Source organism: Eriocheir sinensis, unplaced genomic scaffold (assembly GCF_024679095.1).
Source record: "Eriocheir sinensis breed Jianghai 21 unplaced genomic scaffold, ASM2467909v1 Scaffold6, whole genome shotgun sequence".
NCBI classification, from domain to species: domain Eukaryota; kingdom Metazoa; phylum Arthropoda; class Malacostraca; order Decapoda; family Varunidae; genus Eriocheir; species Eriocheir sinensis.
Window position 1 is genome coordinate 887,313 of NW_026111942.1, and position 19,152 is coordinate 906,464.

A 19,152-nucleotide genomic window follows, 5' to 3' on the forward strand; every position below is an offset into this window, starting at 1 on the left:
TTGGAAAAGCTGCCCAAATTTTCCACTCCGCTCAGGAATTGAACCTGCTCTCTCGGCTGTGAGCCGAGTGAGTGAATCAGTGCACCACGAAGACCCCATAAAAAAATAAATAATAAATAAATAAATAAAAATCATTAACATTCGTAGTAACAGCAGTAGCATACCTTAGGCTTGCACAGCTTGAGGTTCCCAATGTGCATAGTGTAGCAGGGCACGGTGAACACCTGTCGACTGTCCCCAAGCGTGCTGTTGTAGGCGTTCAGGAAGTGTCGGCAGTGCTGGAAGGGAGCAAACAGGTCACCCACTATACACACATAAAAAAAAATAATTAACCTGGTAGCAGCGGGGATCATGTTTCTTAATGGTCCCTTTAAGCGAGAAAATGAGAAAAAATCATCACTCACACAAACCATTTCATAATATATATCAAAGCATTTGTGATCAGATTATGTGTCATCTTTTTTGGGGGGTTTATATCGTGGCACAAATTTGGCCCGTCACTGCTACACGGTAAAGTCACAAATTTGGATCATCGCTGCTACACGGTAAAGCCACAAATTTGGCCCGTCACTGCTACACGGTAAAGTCACAAATCTGGCCCATCGCTGCTACACGGTAAAGTCACAAATTTGGCCCATCGCTGCTACACGGTAAAGACACAAATTTGGCCCATCGCTGCTACACGGTAAAGACACAAATTTGGCCTGTCGCTGCTACACGGTAAAGACACAAATTTGGCCCATCGCTGCTACACGGTAAAGACACAAATTTGGCCTGTCGCTGCTACACGGTAAAGACACAAATTTGGCCTGTCGCTGCTACACGGTAAAGACACAAATTTGGCCTGTCGCTGCTACACGGTAAAGACACAAATTTGGCCTGTCGCTGCTACACGGTAAAGACACAAATTTGGCCTGTCGCTGCTACACGGTAAAGACACAAATTTGGCCCTTCGCTGCTACACGGTAAAGACACAAATTTGGCCCATCGCTGCTACACGGTAAAGACACAAATTTGGCCTGTCGCTGCTACACGGTAAAGACACAAATTTGGCCCATCGCTGCTACACGGTAAAGACACAAATTTGGCCTGTCGCTGCTACACGGTAAAGCCACAAATTTGGCCCATCGCTGCTACACGGTAAAGCCACAAATTTGGCCCATCGCTGCTACACGGTAAAGACACAAATTTGGCCCGTCGCTGCTACATGGTAAAGACACAAATTTGGCCCATCGCTGCTACACCGTAAAGCCACAAATTTGGCCCATCGCTGCTACACGGTAAAGCCACAAATTTGGCCCATCGCTGCTACACGGTAAAGCCACAAATTTGGCCCATCGCTGCTACACAGTAAAGCCACAAATTTGGCCCATCGCTGCTACACGGTTAAATCACAACAAAATAAAGTCACTATTCTCTAACTTGAGCTCTGTGGCTTGGGCCGGGGAAACCTCCATTGTTGACAGATCTAGCGATGACCTGCACATGGCAATCTGTCTCACTGTTATTCCGTACGTTATCTATTTGTGGAATATACACATAGTCACAATACGACTGCATGGTGTTATGAATGGCTTGGGATTACAGGGAAAGACAACGACTGAGTCACGCCCAGTCCTGACCGAGGTCAGACGTGGGTCATGGCGCTCCGCATGGAGTAGCCCGGGGCCAGACTGTTGGCCTCTCCCTTCCCTCCAGCCCCTCTCCCTTTCATCAAGAAACCTACTTCCAGAATCACTACATAGCAAGTTAATTTTTTGTGACTAAGTGAAATCATGGTGACAGTCTGACAGACAGTGAGTGGAGTGCGTGTGTGGTATCGGGATCGCCGAGTGTGTCGCCGCCGCGGCCTTCCATCAGGCCCCTGCCGACTCCCCGAGGTCTCCCCCAGGCCCGCCCATCCTGCTGTTGAAGTCTGGTCAGGTGCAGTGCAGTGGAGGCTTCGTCACTCAGGTGGGGGCAATGAGCAGGCTGCTCACCACCGAGGCTGTGCAGTCTGTTCCCAGGCACAGCAGCGAGTCTTCACATCTGTCTCGCCACCTGTGTTGGATTAGCACTCCACCGCTAAGCCCTTTCCTGAGTGACCGTCGATACCGCCTCTACCTGCTCTCTGGCCACCTGCTACCTGACCCAGCATTGTGACCTGGGGATGACCTCGGATTAACACCTACTCGCCTTCCAGAGGAGGATTACCTTCCCGCCTCATCGCTCTACCACACTGCACTCCTCCACCTCTTCACCCCTCAAGCATCATCACTACTTTCCCTCCGTTAATGTAAATCACAAACCCCACACCCCTTTCATATTGTATTTTCTTTATGGTTGCACTGTATATTAATATGTACATTTTCAGCTTAACGGCTGCAATTTCCTGAATAAACTGATTATTATTATTATTATTATTATTATTATAAGTTAAAATCGATAGACTATTGTAAAAAAACTTGAAATAAATCTTTTTGCCATTAACCAAGGCCATCTAGAGGGGGAGGCCTCTTCACGGGGGGGTAGGCCGTGACGTAGGCCAAGTAGTGCCAGGTAGTGTCGGGTCAGTTGCGGTCAGGAGAGGTCACGCTCTCTGTTTTGTGCATTATTGACTCTGAAAACAGTGAAAAACTTGTTAACATTGTTTCTGCCTCTTACCCAGATAACAATACTGCCATACAAGTGCTGTGTGCCTTACTGGGAGGGAATCTTCAAAACTGGACCCAGAGTGATGGTGTTTTCCTTCCCACAAGACGAGGAGGCGTGCGCTGCGTGCCACAAACAAACGAGTTAAGCAGCTGCTGCATGATAACATGTTCAGCACAGTGAGATAGTTAGTACAGTCAGCAGGTACAAAACCCATTACGGCTGTATTAAATGATGAGGGTTTGTCAGGCATTATAACAGCCAATAATATAGTTCATAAAATAGCCTGTGTTACACATGTATTATTATATATGAATATTCGTGATGTGAATATATGAATATGATGCGTTATGAGAGGAATGTGACTGTGATATGATTATGTATATGGTGTGACTAATCACTGATGAATACAGTATGAACATGATGTGGTTCTTTACATATGCTGGGCATAATGTGTGTGAAAAAAGAATAACATGATATAATTATATGAATATAAACATTAAACATGGATATCAATATACTAGATGCAATACATATGAATATATGATATGAATAAAATATGCTTATATGAGATGAATGAAAAATATATATATATATCTATATATATATATATATAAATATATATATCAATATATATATATTTATATATTTATATTTATATATATATATATATATATATATATATATATATATATATATATATATATATATATATATAGCATGTTAGTGAGATGTGATAGGTGTTATGAATGTGATGTTATTAGTAGCAGTATTTGCTAGGGCAAGGATACAATGAAAAACATGTTATCTGACATGAATGTGTTATATTGAGTATATATGAATTTGAATATCATACAATGGTATCAATATATAAATGATATGATATGAATATTACAACCGCTTGCAATAAACGGCAAAGCCTTGCTTCATGGCAAGGTATCCGTACCATTATACTGTGTGTGTGTGTGTGTGTGTGTGTGTGTGTGTGTTAGACATGAATTATACTGTACCATTATGCTGTGTGTGTGTGTGTGTGTGTGTGTGTGTGTTAGACATGAATTATACTGTACCATTATACTGTGTGTGTGTGTGTGTGTGTGTGTGTGTGTGTGTGTGTGTGTGTTAGACATGAATTATACTGTACCATTATGCTGTGTGTGTGTGTGTGTGTGTGTGTGTGTGTGTGTTAGACATGAATTATACTGTACCATTATACTGTGTGTGTGTGTGTGTGTGTGTGTGTGTTAGACATGATTATACTGTACCATTATGCTGTGTGTGTTTGTGTGTGTGTGTGTGTGTGTGTGTGTGTGTGTGTTAGACATGAATTAAACTGTACCATTATGCTGTGTGTGTGTGTGTGTGTGTGTGTGTGTGTTAGACATGAATTATACTGTACCATTATGCTGTGTGTGTGTGTGTGTGTGTGTTAGACATGAATTATACTGTACCATTATGCTGTGTGTGTGTGTGTGTGTGTGTGTGTTAGACATGAATTATACTGTACCATTATGCTGTGTGTGTGTGTGTGTGTGTGTGTGTTAGACATGAATTATACTGTACCATTATGCTGTGTGTGTGTGTGTGTGTGTGTGTTAGACATGAATTATACTGTACCATTATGCTGTGTGTGTGTGTGTGTGTGTGTGTGTGTGTGTGTGTGTGTGTGTGTGTATTATGCTGTGTGTGTGTGTGTGTGTGTGTGTGTGTGTGTGTGTGTGTGTGTGTGTGTTATACTGCACCATTATACTGTGTGTGTGTGTGTATGTGTGTTAGACATGAATTATACTGCACCATTATACTGTGTGTGTGTGTGTGTATGTGTGTGTGTGTGTGTGTGTGTGTGTGTGTGTGTGTGTTAGATATGAGTTATACCGTACCATTATACTGTGTGTGTGTGTGTGTGTGTGTGTGTGTGTGTGTTAGATATGAGTTATACCGTACCATTATACTGTGTGTGTGTGTGTGTGTGTGTGTGTGTGTGTGTTAGATATGAGTTATACCGTACCATTATACTGTGTGTGTGTGTGTGTGTGTGTATATTCCTTGATCCATCAAGGAGCTGATATGTCTTGACATTATGTTCTTTAACATTCAAGATTTTGCTGATAAGTTTCAATTGATGTATATGTATCATTATTACTATTATGCATACTTAATGAATACATTATTTGTTTGCATTCTTTTCGTTATGTATGTTAAAACAAGTAGTACAAACAAACAACACAAGGAAAACAGTGAGGTTTACAGCAGCCCAGCTGACCTGACCGCTGTCCCTACTCGACTGACGGGTCACTGAGGGAGTGGAGAGGCCTCCCGTCTGGATGGCCTTGCATTAACCGAGCAGCGACGGGCAAATTGTGGCTGTAACAGCGACGGGCCAAATTTGTGGCTGTACCGTGTAGCAACGGGCCAAATTTGTGGCTGTACCGTGTAGCAGCGACGGGCAAATTTGTGGCTGTACCGTGTAGCAGCGACGGGCCAAATTTGTGGCTGTACCGTGTAGCAGCGACGGGCCAAATTTGTGGCTGTACCGTGTAGCAGCGACGGGCCAAATTTGTGGCTGTACCGTGTAGCAGCGACAGGCAAAATTTGTGGCTGTACCGTGTAGCAGCGACGGGCCAAATTTGTGGCTGTACCATGTAGCAACGGGCCAAATTTGTGGCTGTATGTAGCAACGACAGGCCAAATTTGTGGCTGTACCAAATAGCAACCAGCCAAATTTGTGCCATGATATAAACCCCCAAATAGATGATGCATAAATGCTTTGATATATATATATATATATATATATATATATATATATATATATATATATATATATATATATATATATATATATATATATATATATATATATATATATATATATATATATATATATATATATATAGAAGTGCTTTGTGTGAGGTGATTTTTGTCATTTTTCTCGCTTAGAGGACCATTAACCCGTACAGTGTTTAGTACGTTCACACGCTCAAAAACTATCGATACACATTCAGCACGATACAAACTGACACCAAGGATGAAGCCATTGAGAACAGGCAATTCAAAACGCCCGCCAAATTCCTTATTCGTCAAGTTAAAAAGCGTGCAAAGTTCCTACTTTTTATTAGGCAATGAGGCAGCACAAGAGAGTAGATTTAAATAACCTGTAGAAGTCCATCCAACTCTGTTTAAACTTTATCTTTCTTAGCAGCAATGCTATTACCATTGCAATTTGTAGTTTTTTTCAGATGGCCACAACTTGTTCATGAAAGAAAAGACACGTTCAGTGGAAGCATTAGTTCCAGGATGGCACATCATGGACTGAACTATATCTGACATGCGTTGATGGTTGTTTTTGTCTTTGATATGGGAGAACACTTCTACCCACCGCTGTTACGTATATCATATGAGCATTATTGTTTAATAATTTGTGAATAAAAAGCTTAAACAAGTGGCACTCAAACCACTCCGTTAATATTATGGTGATATCTGGTGTCTCAGTGTCTCCCTTCCTCTCTATCCCTCCCTTACAGGGGCCCTGTCCTGCTCCCCCCCGCAGAGCTGAGGTGATGGGGGTGACAGCACCCTTACCAACCCTACCGAGATTACCGGGTTGCTCGCTGTGAAGTTCTTCGGACCCCACGGTAACGATAGTTTTTTGAGTGTGTGTACATATACGCACCTCTTAGGGAAGTGTTTAGTACATATATATACGCAAGCTCTTTTGAGGGCTTATATTCCCTTTATTTTTGTTGTTTTGTATGTAACATTGTTCATTGACAGTGAAGAGCAATAACTTGACAAGTCTTGGTATTTTTAAATGGACGTTAAAGGGCTTTCTGTACATTTGTCTGCATTCCAACAAAAATCATTATACAAGAAGGTAAGTTACTTCCTTCTAGGTAATTACTCCTTGGTTCTATAATCAGTAAGGCATGTGGAATTGTAAATTATGGCTCAGAGTAATTGGAACTGAAAACTTATCGTCGGAAGCTTCTTAGTGTTTTGTTGAACTTTGTGAACTACGGCTGTAGTACACACGGCCTTGAAGTGTTGTCTGATCCAATCATTCCCTTGTACTTACAATTATTGTTTATTTTTTAGGTTTTTGTGATGTAAAGAAGTACTAATACATTACTCACGCTTTGGGGCAGTGAGAAGTGTTTATAATGGAAAGAATATTGGCTCTAAAAAATGTAAAGACAAATTTCCCTTTCCTGGTATGACATTGTTAGCTCTGAGACACAAAAAAATAAGACAACAAACACTACGGTTCCATTCCTCGCATATAAATAATATATATCTATATCTATATCTATCTATCTATCTATCTATCTATCTATCTATCTATCTATCTATATCTATATATATATATATATATATATATATATATATATATATATATATATATATATATATATATATGAAATTTGTAATTTTTGTACATTTTAGGGTCAAATAAAAAATATGAAAAGTTCCACCTGGCATGAGCCCTATAAAAGACCACACTGTACGGGTTACTATATTTCCTTCAAGCTTTTTTTTCTTTCCTGTTCTTTTATTAGGTATTTTTCCCTTCATGTTCTCTCTCCCTCTTTGCCTTCTTTTCTTACTACAATTCCCTTCCCAAGCTTTATTCTCCTCCCTTGGTCTTTTCAGTGCCAGGATACATGACGCTAACCATGGCACTCCTAACCTTGCCCTGCCTTCCCTGTCCCTGGCCTTCCTCTGCTAATATTTAACATTGCTCCAGCAGCAGCACCTTCTCACTTGCTTAGACATCACTGTTCTATGCATTTTGAACTGCATATTATGTGCGCTGCAAACTGCTAGCAAGGCCGCTGCTGATTTTGAAGGGTAAGCTAGTTTCTTGCAGCCGCCTAGGGTTGCAATGAGGGGTGTTGGGAGGGGGCTACGTCAGGTTGGGTTGGGGGAGTTAGATTTACTCGACACGCAGCGGAGGATGTGAGGAGGATTCCAACCCTGGCCCTGGCAGTCGTGGCCAGCCAGGCCTTCTAACCACTGCTCCACAAAGGCATATTAGATCACATGGGTGTTGATGCTGGTAGGCTAACACTGTGATACTCATGCCATACCTTCCCCAGGTACAACTGTTCATCAACCATCTACACAGGAAGGATGAACAGCTGTGTGAGGCCTTCTACCCACTGCTCCATATTAGATCACGTGGGTGTTGATGCTGGTAGGCTAACACTGTGATACTCATGCCATACCTTTCCCAGGTACAGCTGTTCATCAACCATCTACACAGGAAGGATGAACAGCTGTGTGAGGCCTTCTAACCACTGCTCCATATTAGATCACGTGGGTGTTGATGCTGGTAGGCTAACACTGTGATACTCATGCCATACCATTCTTTCATTGACACAGGCTTTACATAAATGAGACAACACAGACATTTGAAAAGACATAGAGTATGATCTGACAAGCATCCTCTTCTTTTCTTTTGATCATTCCTTTCCTCCTCTTCCTTCATTCTTTCCTCTTCTGTGTCTTTCTCCTCCTCCTCCTCCTCTTCTTTCTCCTCTCATTTTCTTTCTTGTCCCAGATCCTTTGTTATCCTTCATTATTTCTTCCTCCTCCTCCTCCTCTTCTTTCTCCTCTCATTTTCTTTCTTGTCCCAGGTCCTTCATTATTTCTTCCTCCTCCTCCTCCTCTTCTTTCTCCTCTCATTTTCTTTCTTGTCCCAGATCCTTCGTTATCTTTCATTATTTTTTCCTCCTCCTCCTCCTCTTCTTTCTCCTCTCATTTTCTTTCTTGTCCCAGATCCTTCGTTATCCTTCATTATTTCTTCCTCCTCCTCCTCCTCTTCTTTCTCCTCTCATTTTCTTTCTTCCTCTTCCTCCTCCTCCTCCTCTTCTTTCTCCTCTCATTTTCTTTCTTGTCCCAGATCCTTCATTATCCTTCATTATTTTTTCCTCCTCCTCCTCCTCTTCTTTCTCCTCTCATTTTCTTTCTTCCTCTTCCTCCTCCTCCTCATTCATTCCCTCGACCTCCATATTTCTCACTTCTGCCTCCTTCCTTCTCCTTTACCTCCTCCTCTTCTTCTCCTCCTCATCTTCGTTCCTTCCGCTTCTTCACGAACCTCTCTGAGCCTTACACTAAATCTTCTTCCTCCTCCTCCTCCTCCTCCCCCCCCCGTCTTCCTGCCGTTCATAACAATACCGGGAATGAATGAGAGGGAGGAGGAGGAGGAGGAGGAGGAGGTGTGGAGGAAAATGAAGATGAAGTGGAGAGGAAGTGAAAGAAGGAGGAAGAGGAGGAGGAGGAAAGAAAGAAAGGGAAACACAAGAAATAAAAAAAGAAGGGAAATAAATAACACAAAACATGAAGAAAACCAAAAAAATAAAAGGAAGAAAAAGAAAAAAAAATAGAAAAAAGAAAAGAAAAGAAAAATATAATACGAAAATCAGAGACGGCTACAAGGAAACGGGATAAAGGGAAAACACACACACACACACACACACACACACACACACACGAAAGGCTTCCCTAATATGGTTGAGGGCAGAATGTGTTGATGGGAAAGAGAAGGGAAGGAAAGGAAGAGGAAGAGGAGGAGGAGGAAAGAATAGGAGGAGGAAGAAGGAACTGTTGATAAAGGAAGATGGATAGATGGAATGATTGAAGAAATAGGAAGGAGAAAAAGTAATAGTTGATTGATGGAGATAGATGGATAGATAGATAAATAGTAGATAGTATTGACAAGAAGAGGGGAGGAGGAAGACATGGAGGAGGAGGAAGAAAAGAATAAGAAGGAGGAAGAGGAAGAGAAGAGAAGAGAAACTTGTAAAATGTGTTATTATTATTATTATTATTATTATTATTACTATTACTACTATTATTATTATTATGGAATATATTAAAAATGTGAGGAATAGTGCTAGAGAGAGAGAGAGAGAGAGAGAGAGAGAGAGAGAGAGAGAGAGAGACTTATGTATACGACTTTAATAATCTTAAGCAAGTGAATTCCTCCTTGTACCTCATGTCCTCCTCCTCCTCCTCCTCCTCTTTTCTGTATTGTATGTCTTAATGAGGCAGAACTTACTTCACGCTTAAACTTGAGGAGGAGAGAGGAGGAGGAGGAGGAGGAATCAAGTCTCATAATATAATACTGTTTGTGTGTGTTTTTCCACTCTCTCTCTCTCTCTCTCTCTCTCTCTCTCTCTCTCTCTCTCTCTCTCTCTCTCTTTCATTCCCTTTAATTTTACTAGTGTGTGTGTGTGTGGGGGGGGGGGGGGGCAGGGAAGGGAGGGTAGGAGAGCCACAAAGTTACCTACGCAGTTTTCAGACCATTGCGTAGTCGAGTCAGTCAGTCAGTCAGTCAGTCAGTTATTCTTTGTCACCCAGTCCGTCAGTCAGTCAGTCAACCCATCAGTCAGTCAGCCACTCAGTCAATGTTCCCACGCCTCACCTCACAGCCTCCTCGTCCTTCAAATGGAAAGCCGAGGCTGGACCATTTTCGTGACATAATTCTGCCCCATAGTCTCCAACATTTTGGAGCTCACACACCCACACTCTGTAAGGCTTCCGGAGAGGCTGTTGTGGGTGTTGGCATCGATAGTACCATTAGCCCAGTGATAGACTGACCAGGCTTCTGTACCTTGAATGTGAACAATACTTATTTGAACCCGACTTGTGGCCTTTGGGAATAGGTGTTGTGAGGCGAAAGAATGTGGGAATATTTGAACTGACATGCCAAGACAATATCACCACCTAGATAAACAAAACAGATATGACTAATAGATGCAATAATAGACAGTGAAAAGTAAATGAGAAAGTGAAGTAATAGAAAAAATGGCCATAGATGATATATAAAGTGATAAAATAGACTTGAAATGCATTACTAGATAGAAGAAACATAATTGCTTTCTAAATAAATACAAAAAAACACGTAAAATGAAAAAAAAAGTCTCGATCCTCCCTTCTAGAAAGCGTTCAAGTCATAGGAAAGAAACAAAACAGACAAAGCTAATGCAGAGATGACTAGAGAAAGGGATGAAAGAGTACAGATAGTGGTTGACTCTTGCATCAGGAATTCGGACAGCATAAGGAGGAGGTAGAGTAGAAAGTGTGTGGGAGTGTTGTTTGCAAAAGTTTGTGTTTTTTCCTAGAGTTTGTTCATGTCTTGTTTTTTAGTAATATTTTGTTCTCAGTGTGTGTGTGTGTGTGTGTGTGTGTGTGTGTGTGTGCACAGGTCTGGGCGTGAGAGAGACTTAGGAGTCCTAGTGAGCGCTGACCTCCGTCCTAGGGCTCAATGCATTCAGGCTAAAAATCGGGGAAACAGAGTACTTGGTTTCATCTCAAGGATCGTAAGCAATAGGAGCGCTGAAGTCATCCTCAAACTTTACTTAGCACTAGTTAGGCCTCATCTCGATTATGCAGTTCAGTTCTGGTCCCCCTACTATAGAATGGATATCAAGATGTTAGAATCTGTACAGACGAGGATGACAAAGATGATTCAGGGGGTGAGAAACTTGCATTATGAAGACAGGCTGAAGCATTTAAATCTACACTCGCTAGAAAGGCGAAGGTTGCGAGGAGACTTGATCGAAGTCTATAAATGGATGAAGGGATTTAATAAAGGGGATGTCAATAAAATTTTGAGAGTGAAAGAGCCAGGTAGGACACATGGCAATGGTTTTAAGTTAGACAAATTCAGATTCAACAAAGACATAGGCAAGAATTGGTTCACCAGTAGAGTGGTAGATGAATGGAACAGGCTTGGGAGCCATGTTGTGGGTGCCAATACCGTAGATACATTCAAGAAGAGGTTAGATAAGGCCATGGATGGTGAGGTAAGGTGGAGTGGAGTGTACAGGAGCTGCCTTGTGTAGGCCAACCGGTCTCTTGCAGACTCCTTACGTTCTTATGTTCTCTCCAGCCCTTTCCGCCCTTCCTTCCTTGCTCACTTTCCTCCCTCCCTCCCTCCTTCCCTTGCTCATTTCCTTCCCTTTCTCTGAACTTGGGGAGAAAAGTTGTCCCTTCTGATGTGGAACACCTTAGATAGATAAGCTTTATGACAAGATGACAAGAAAACATGGATATAAATTTGATGGTGAGATTTACGGGAAGATACAGAGGGGAGAAAACAGTGTGAGAGAAATAATGGATCAATGTAATGTACTATAGCCTTAAATTCCTTTCACTAGTGCAAGAAGTTAGTCAGAATCTTGGGAAACAGTAACAAAAGCTTCGTGGCTATTTATATGCATTCCTCAGGTCTTAGTAAGCTTGGTGTTGTAGGCAAGAACTGTAGCCTTAAGTTTCTGTCGTGCTGCAGAGGCTTTTCTCTATAAGATGGAATTGTAGTTTATTTTAGTATGCATTTTCAAAGTCAAAAAACATTAAAAAAGCCCTCACACCTTATATAAACCCCAAACATGCCAGTTTGTACTGATAATATGACATGCAGCAGCAGCTTAAGTATTGGTCATTCCAGCAAACTGAGGCAGCCTTTTAAATGCCTGTAGTTCACCTCATCACAAAGCTTTGTAAGGGCAACTAAAAGGTATTTCAATAATTTAGTGCACGTAAATCCGCTCATCATCTCTGGGCCTGTGTTAGGTTTGAACCCTGGGATATGGGCCGATAGGAAGGCCAGAATTGCCTCAGTTTACCTTCCCCAGGTACAACTGTTCATCAACCATCTACACAGGAAGGATGAACAGCTGTGTGAGGCCTTCTACCCACTGCTCCATATTAGATCACATGGGTGTTGATGCTGGTAGGCTAACACTGTGATACTCATGCCATACCTTTCCCAGGTACAGCTGTTCATCAACCATCTACACAGGAAGGATGAACAGCTGTGTGAGGCCTTCTAGCCACTGCTCCATATTAGATCACGTGGGTGTTGATGCTGGTAGGCTAACACTGTGATACTCATGCCATACCATTCTTTCATTGACACAGGCTTTACATAAATGAGACAACACAGACATTTGAAAAGACATAGAGTATGATCTGTTTGGTACAAGTCCCTCTCTCCTGAGCTTGTCTATGTAGGCTATTACAAAAGAAAACTGCCAGCTCTGGGACTGATATAAGGTGTGAGGGCTGGGGAAAAAAAATCACTACAATCGTCCCTCAAATAGTACAGTTTCCAATAGTTTGGTTTCAGTTTTATATGGATTGTCGTGGAAGATCTTTTAGGATTTTAAAATTTCCTGCTCCTTAAAAATCTTCTTAGAAAATCCACATAAAACCAAATCCGAACTATTGGAAACTGTGCTATTTGAGGGATGATTGTATTACTAAAGAAAGAAAAATAGCTTGAATACTTATGACATAATGACAAAGTAGCCTATCAGTGTGCCACTCCCCCACCCATGGGAAGGAAGGGAAAGAATGGAGCTATGGGAGATGACCTGTTTTTCCTTCTGCTCTCACTCCCTCCTCCCGCCATAGTCCAGCAGGTGTCTGTTCTTCCTATGTATTCCTATGTATACTCCCCCTTTCCCTCCTCTGCCTTAATAATGAAATATCTGTCTCTAGGCCACCAGCCCTAATCAGGCCATACCTGCGGCAAACAAGGTGGCAAGGGTGTGTGTGCTGTGGAGGTATAGTTGGTGGAGTGGACATGATGCCATTCACTGCCTTGACATCAACCTGTCATTCTCGTGCTGTCAAAACCTGGTGGGTACCCGGGTGAGAGGTCATGCTTCGGGCTGTGTCTTATCCATTGTGACGGTGTTGTTTACTGATAGCTAAGCTGGAACCATTTCCACACATTAAGCCTCCATGGTGGGAGCTAACAGGATGGAGAGAAGAAAAGAAACACCAATAGAAAGGAAATTAATGTAGGAATAAGAGAAGAATTAGTTAACACTCACCGCTCTGTCCCTCCTCATCTCCTTCAGTTCCTAGTGTCTGGAAATCAAGTTTGGTGTTAACTGTGTAAACATTACCACACTTTGATATATATATATAGCATTATAAATTGGGTGCTACTTCAGCGTGCAGTCTGGCCCAGTATCACAAGTCTGCAACATGACCTGACCTGTCTCCCGAAACCTAGCTCATGTGTCGCCCCAATAGAAAAGAAAAGAAAAAAAAAAAAAAGACCAATGGAAAACAAAAATACATAAGATAAATTAATAAAAAAATAAACAAAAACATTCTCCATGAAATCAAATGGGTCAATGACTTGACTCTTGAGGTAGTCGCTGTAAACAGAGTGAATCATCGCATCAAATATCTTAACGCAATGAGACTCGCTTGGTCTAAACGCACCCTCCTAAATGTAAGGAAATCAATGTGAGAGAGAGAGAGAGAGAGAGAGAGAGAGAGAGAGAGAGAGAGAGAGAGAGAGAGAGAGAGAGAGAGAGAGAGATGTGAAGGGAAGGGAAGGGATAGGAAGGGAGGGGAAGAGAGGGTTAAGGAAGGGAAGGAAAGTAGAGGGAAGGGAAGGGAGGGGATGGGAATGGAGGGGAAGGGAAGGAAAGAAAAAGGGATGGGAAAGGAGGAAGAGAGGGTTAAGGAAGGAAGGAAAGTGAAGGAAGGGATGGGAAGGAAGGGAGGGGATGGGAAGGAGGGGAGGGAAGGAAGGAAAGAAAAGGGATGTGAAGGGAAGGGATGGAAAGGGGTGAGATGGGACCGGAAGGGATGGGATGGGAAAGGAAGGGATGGGATGGGAAGGTTGGGATGGGAAGGGATGGGAAGGGAAGGAAAGGAACGGAAGGGATGGGAAGGGAAAGGAAGGGATGGATGGAAGGAAGGGAAGGAAGAAGGAAGGAAGGGAAGGGAAGGATAGGAAGGAAGGGATGGGAAGGGAAAGGAAGGGATGGAAGGGAAGGAAGGATGGGAAGGAAAGGAAGGAAGGAAAGGAAGGGATCAGAAGGAAGGAAGGGATGGGAAGGAAGGAAAGGAAGGGAAGGAAGGAAGGGAAGGAAGGGAAGGGAAGGAAAAGGAAGGGAAGGGAAGGGAAGTGGGAGGAAGGGAAGTGGATGGAAGGGAAAGGAAGGGAAGGGAAGGGAAGGGAAGGGATGGTGTAGCCGCTGTTCCGGCTCAGCGGCGAAAGATAGATTAATGTGGTAGATATATATGTAGGCATTATCGGATTATATGAATTATGTCGGGATGGTCGAGCGAAGGGGTGGTGTGAGGCGGTAGTGTCGCCAGATGTTCACGGGAAAAGTGTCGAGACAGCGGCGAGATGAGTGAAATGCTGACTCGGGACGCCTGCTGGAGGCCCTCAACTCCTAGGAAAGCCTTGCCAAATGTGTGTTTCCTTAGGTTCAAAGTACAGAGGAAGGGTCACACTACCACCAGGGCCACAAAACTACCCCTGGAAATGCCCACAACTCCTAGGAAAGCCTTGCCAAATATGTGTTTCCTTAGGTTCACAGTACAGAGGAAGGGTCACACTACCACCACGGTCACAAACTACCCCTGGAAATGCCCACAACTCCTACGAAAGCCTTGTCAAATGTGCGTTTCCTTAGGTTCACGGTACAGAGGAAGGGTCACAAAACTACCCCTGGAAATGCCCACAACTCCTAGGAAAGCCTTGTCAAATGTGTGTTTCCTTAGGTTCACGGTACAGAGGAAGGGTCACAAAACTACCCCTGGAAATGCCCACAACTCCTAGGAAAGCCTTGTCAAATGTTTGTTTCCTTAGGTTCAGGGTATAGTGGAAGGGTCAAACTACCCTGGAAATGCCCACAGCTCCTAGGAAAGGCTTGTCAAATGTGTGTTTCCTTAGGTTCACGGTACAGAGGAAGGGTCACAAAACTACCCCTGGAAATGCCCACAACTCCTAGGAAAGCCTTGTCAAATGTGTGTTTCCTTAGGTTCACAGTACAGAGGAAGGGTCACAAAACTACCCCTGAAAATGCCCACAACTCCTAGGAAAGCCTTGTCAAATGTGTGTTTCCCTAGGTTCACGGTACAGAGGAAGGGTCACAAAACTACCCCTGGAAATGCCCACAACTCCTAGGAAAGCCTTGTCAAATGTGTGTTTCCTTAGGTTCACGGTACAGAGGAAGGGTCACAAAACTACCCCTGGAAATGCCCACAACACCTAGGAAAGCCTTGGCAAATTATGCTTACATCTCAAAATTATCAAATAATCTATGTTTCTTTATGTGCACCATTTAATTCTGCATGTTTTTATATATAATACATGATGATTATGTTGAGTTTATGGCTGAAAACTTGTTATAAACAGAAGCGACGTTTGAAATTTGGTGCGCGTGGCCAGCCCGGATATGGCGCCGTTTTGGCCCGGCCGTAGTAAAGGGGTTAAGCCTGTGGTGTCTTGTTGGTCAGGCATAAATAAACCAAAAAGTGAAAATGGGCAGCTCCTTAGTGTCTCCCTTGAGTGAGAAAGTGCCGGGCCAGCCCCTGCTACTTACTGTGGAATGCTTCTTCATATAAAAATCATGTGATAAAAATGGCACAGCTATAAACACTAAACCATAAGTAAAAGTGGCTGCTAAACCCAGACGGGCTAGGCACGGGTCATATAGGATGACTGGCAGGAACCAACACTATGACCCACCACTACATATATGTAACAGGTTCACAGCATGGTGTGGTGAATGCTTATGATATCTTGTTGCCTTCCCATGACTGAGCCTTGGGGAGCTTGGCCATTTCCAGGGGGAGTTTTATGACCCCTCTGCCCGGGCTGCCTCTGTACAGTCAATGTGAAAAAAAGACTCATTACAAACCCAATAATCTCCTTTTTTTGCCTTTGAAAAGAGTTTGCATTAAGAGTCTACGGATACAGCAAGCTTACTATGAGGGGCCTTGAGCCAGGAAGCGCTTTTGGCAAATATCTTGTAAAGAAACAGCTTGAGCATGGCCCTGGCACCATTGTGAAGGATTAGGGCGCTCATTTGGGGGATAGTTTTGGGGACACATTAATGGAAACAACATTAATTGAAATGGGGAAATTTGTTTGGGTTTATGATCTTTTGCTTTGGGAACTAAATTCAGGAACAAATTAATCTCATAAACACACACACACACACACACACACACACACAAAATGGTTCCAGAACTGGAGGGACTGACATATGAAAAGAGACTCAAGGAAATGGACTTAGCAACACAAGAACAAAGAGGAGACCTAATACAAATATATAGGCTATTGAGTAAAATGGAAGAAGTAGATAACGAGAAATTGCTACTAAGAGAGGAACCTTCCAGCAGGAATACTAGAGGACATAGTAAAAAGTTGAGGAAGGGAAGATGCTCAAGAGACATAAAGAAATATAGCTTCCCACAAAGAAATATAGAGCTTTGGAACAGACTAAGTGAAGAAATAGTATCGGCAAAGAGTGTGCAGGGGAAAGTTGGATAATTATAGATACGGAGACGGGACCACACCAGCGTAAGCCCAGGCCTGTAAAATTACAACTAGGTAAATACACACACACACACACACACTCACAGACTCAAACATATACTCATATTCATAGTGTGTGTGTGTGTGTGTGTGTAATGAGGTATTTGTTATGTATTTTTTTGTTTCCATGTCCTTAGGTAAGCTGCTGGGGTAGTCCTCGGTGGAAGAAAGTGTAAGCCATCAGCAGGGGACAGCTGCTGGACACACAGGAGGAACTGTCACCAGGAGGGACACAACACACAAGAAAAAGACAACAACAACAACAAGCAGGAGGAGGAAACAAGGAAAAATAAACTCAACACTCACCAATAGTGTGTGCTGCTCCTTCTCTTCCATTCTCTTCCTCCTCATCTTCTTACTCTTCTTCTCCTTCTTCTTCTTCTTGTTGTCTGTGCATATTGTTGTAAATTGTCCATGCTCTTCCTCCTCTCTGCATCATAAAAAACTGTGTCAACAACCACTGAGCTCCTTCAGACTGTAATGGCACAGATTGGCACCAAAACACCCAAGCTAAATACATGAAAGGCAACAGCTTCTGGCATAAAATAACAAAGAATGACCTCGCTCACTCAGATAATAATAATAATAATGTCTCATTTGTAAGGAAGAACAGATGATTTTTTGGAGTAAAGACGTGTGGTTTTGTCAGGTTAGGTCAGAGGGCGGCACCCAGCATTTTTACGGCAAACCTTCTAAGGGTGGAGAAGGGGTCAACAAACAGGTGGGCCATTATTTAAAAGCACCAAAATCTCCCAGAAAGAAACATTTTTGTCCACCAGTGTCCCACAGGTCATGTTCTGGGGACAGTGTTGCCTCTAGACAAGGTAATACTTTTTTGGTCCCTGAATGCAGTGCAGTAAAGAAACACTTCCAGAAAATAGAAACAAAATTTATATGACACAAAAATGTTTATGTAAGCACACACCCGCTGGGCTGTGTGTCATTGGGCGACACATTCCTCATGCCCACAAAACAAACAAAATAAAATCACAAAGCACCATTAAATCTGCATTATGAAGCCAGATCTATACCGCTATATTACACCAGTCCAAAGCGCTGAAAAACATGGCTCTCCACCACACTGTGACCACCCAGGGAGACTGTGTGTATGCACACACCCCTGAAAGCAGCGAGGCTCCTTCCTTAACCCCCTGGACCCCAGCGATGCGTCACGGAGCGTTGTGGCGCCCTAATGGAACGGCCAAGGAGGCTAATGTTTTAACCCAGTAGCAGCGGGGATCATGTTTCTTAATGGTCCCTCTAAGTGAGAAAATGAGAAAAAATCATCACTCTCACAAACCATTTCATAATATATATCAATGCATTTGTGATCAGTTTATGCATCATCTATTTTGGGGGGTTTATATCATGGCATAAATTTGGCCCGTCGCTGCTACACGGTAAAGCCACAAATTTGGCCCGTCGCTGCTACACGGTAAAAAGCCACAAATTTGGCCTGTCACTGCTACACGGTAAAACCACAAATTTGGCCCGTCGCTGCTACACGGTAAAGCCACAAATTTGGCCCGTCGCTGCTACCGGGTTAACCGTACACGAAAGGGGTATGACGGGACAGTACCCCAAGCAGGCAGGACCCACGCCACGCCTTGCAGGTCACTGTTCTCAGTTATTGCGTTTGTGTAAACATGTCACTGGTCATGAGGAGACACACTTATTACAAGTTCCTCTGTCGCCCTCCAACTCCTACCTCATCAGCTGAGGCAGTAAACCTTGACACACACAAATGTGGAAGAGCTTGTTGCATTGCTCACATAAAAAGTTGGGCACAACATCTGTGGTCATATGCCGGAGAGAGACAGAAGGGGAAGGAATTATAGGAGAAGGGAATAGACTCCAGGAGATGGGACACAACCTCCGATTAATACCTGGTACACTGCTGGGTGGACAGGAGTGTAGGGTATCGGAAAAGCCGCCCAATTTTTTCCACTCCGGGAATCGAGCCTGGCTCTCGGTTGTGAGCCGAGTGTGCTAACCACTGCACCACGAAGCCCCGCCTTGCTCACATAAACTTACTAACAATCACACTAACACCATGCAAGTAGGAAACATTAAATTAATTTGTATTTTTTTATCTGTAAATTCAAATCTATGCCATTTTGGTGAAGGTAACAGGAGGCATCCAGACACAAGCAGAC

At 43.0% G+C, this 19,152-nt stretch overlaps 1 long non-coding RNA gene across 3 annotated transcripts; it reads right to left on the reverse strand.

Annotated features, from left to right (window-relative positions):
* Nucleotides 1-57: 57 nt before the first annotated feature.
* LOC126993301 (uncharacterized) lies at nt 58-17,363 on the reverse strand. Of its 3 annotated transcripts, none has more exons than XR_007747599.1 (3): nt 17,303-17,363; nt 13,163-13,393; nt 58-278 (listed from the first exon to the last, which is right to left on the reverse strand). It is a non-coding gene; the product is annotated as an uncharacterized LOC126993301 (long non-coding RNA). The 3 variants fall into 3 exon arrangements; XR_007747598.1 differs by having other exon boundaries at nt 13,163-13,512; nt 17,303-17,361; XR_007747597.1 differs by lacking the exon at nt 17,303-17,363 and adding an exon at nt 2,644-2,753 and having other exon boundaries at nt 13,163-13,871.
* Between the last annotated feature and the right edge of the window lie 1,789 nt (nt 17,364-19,152).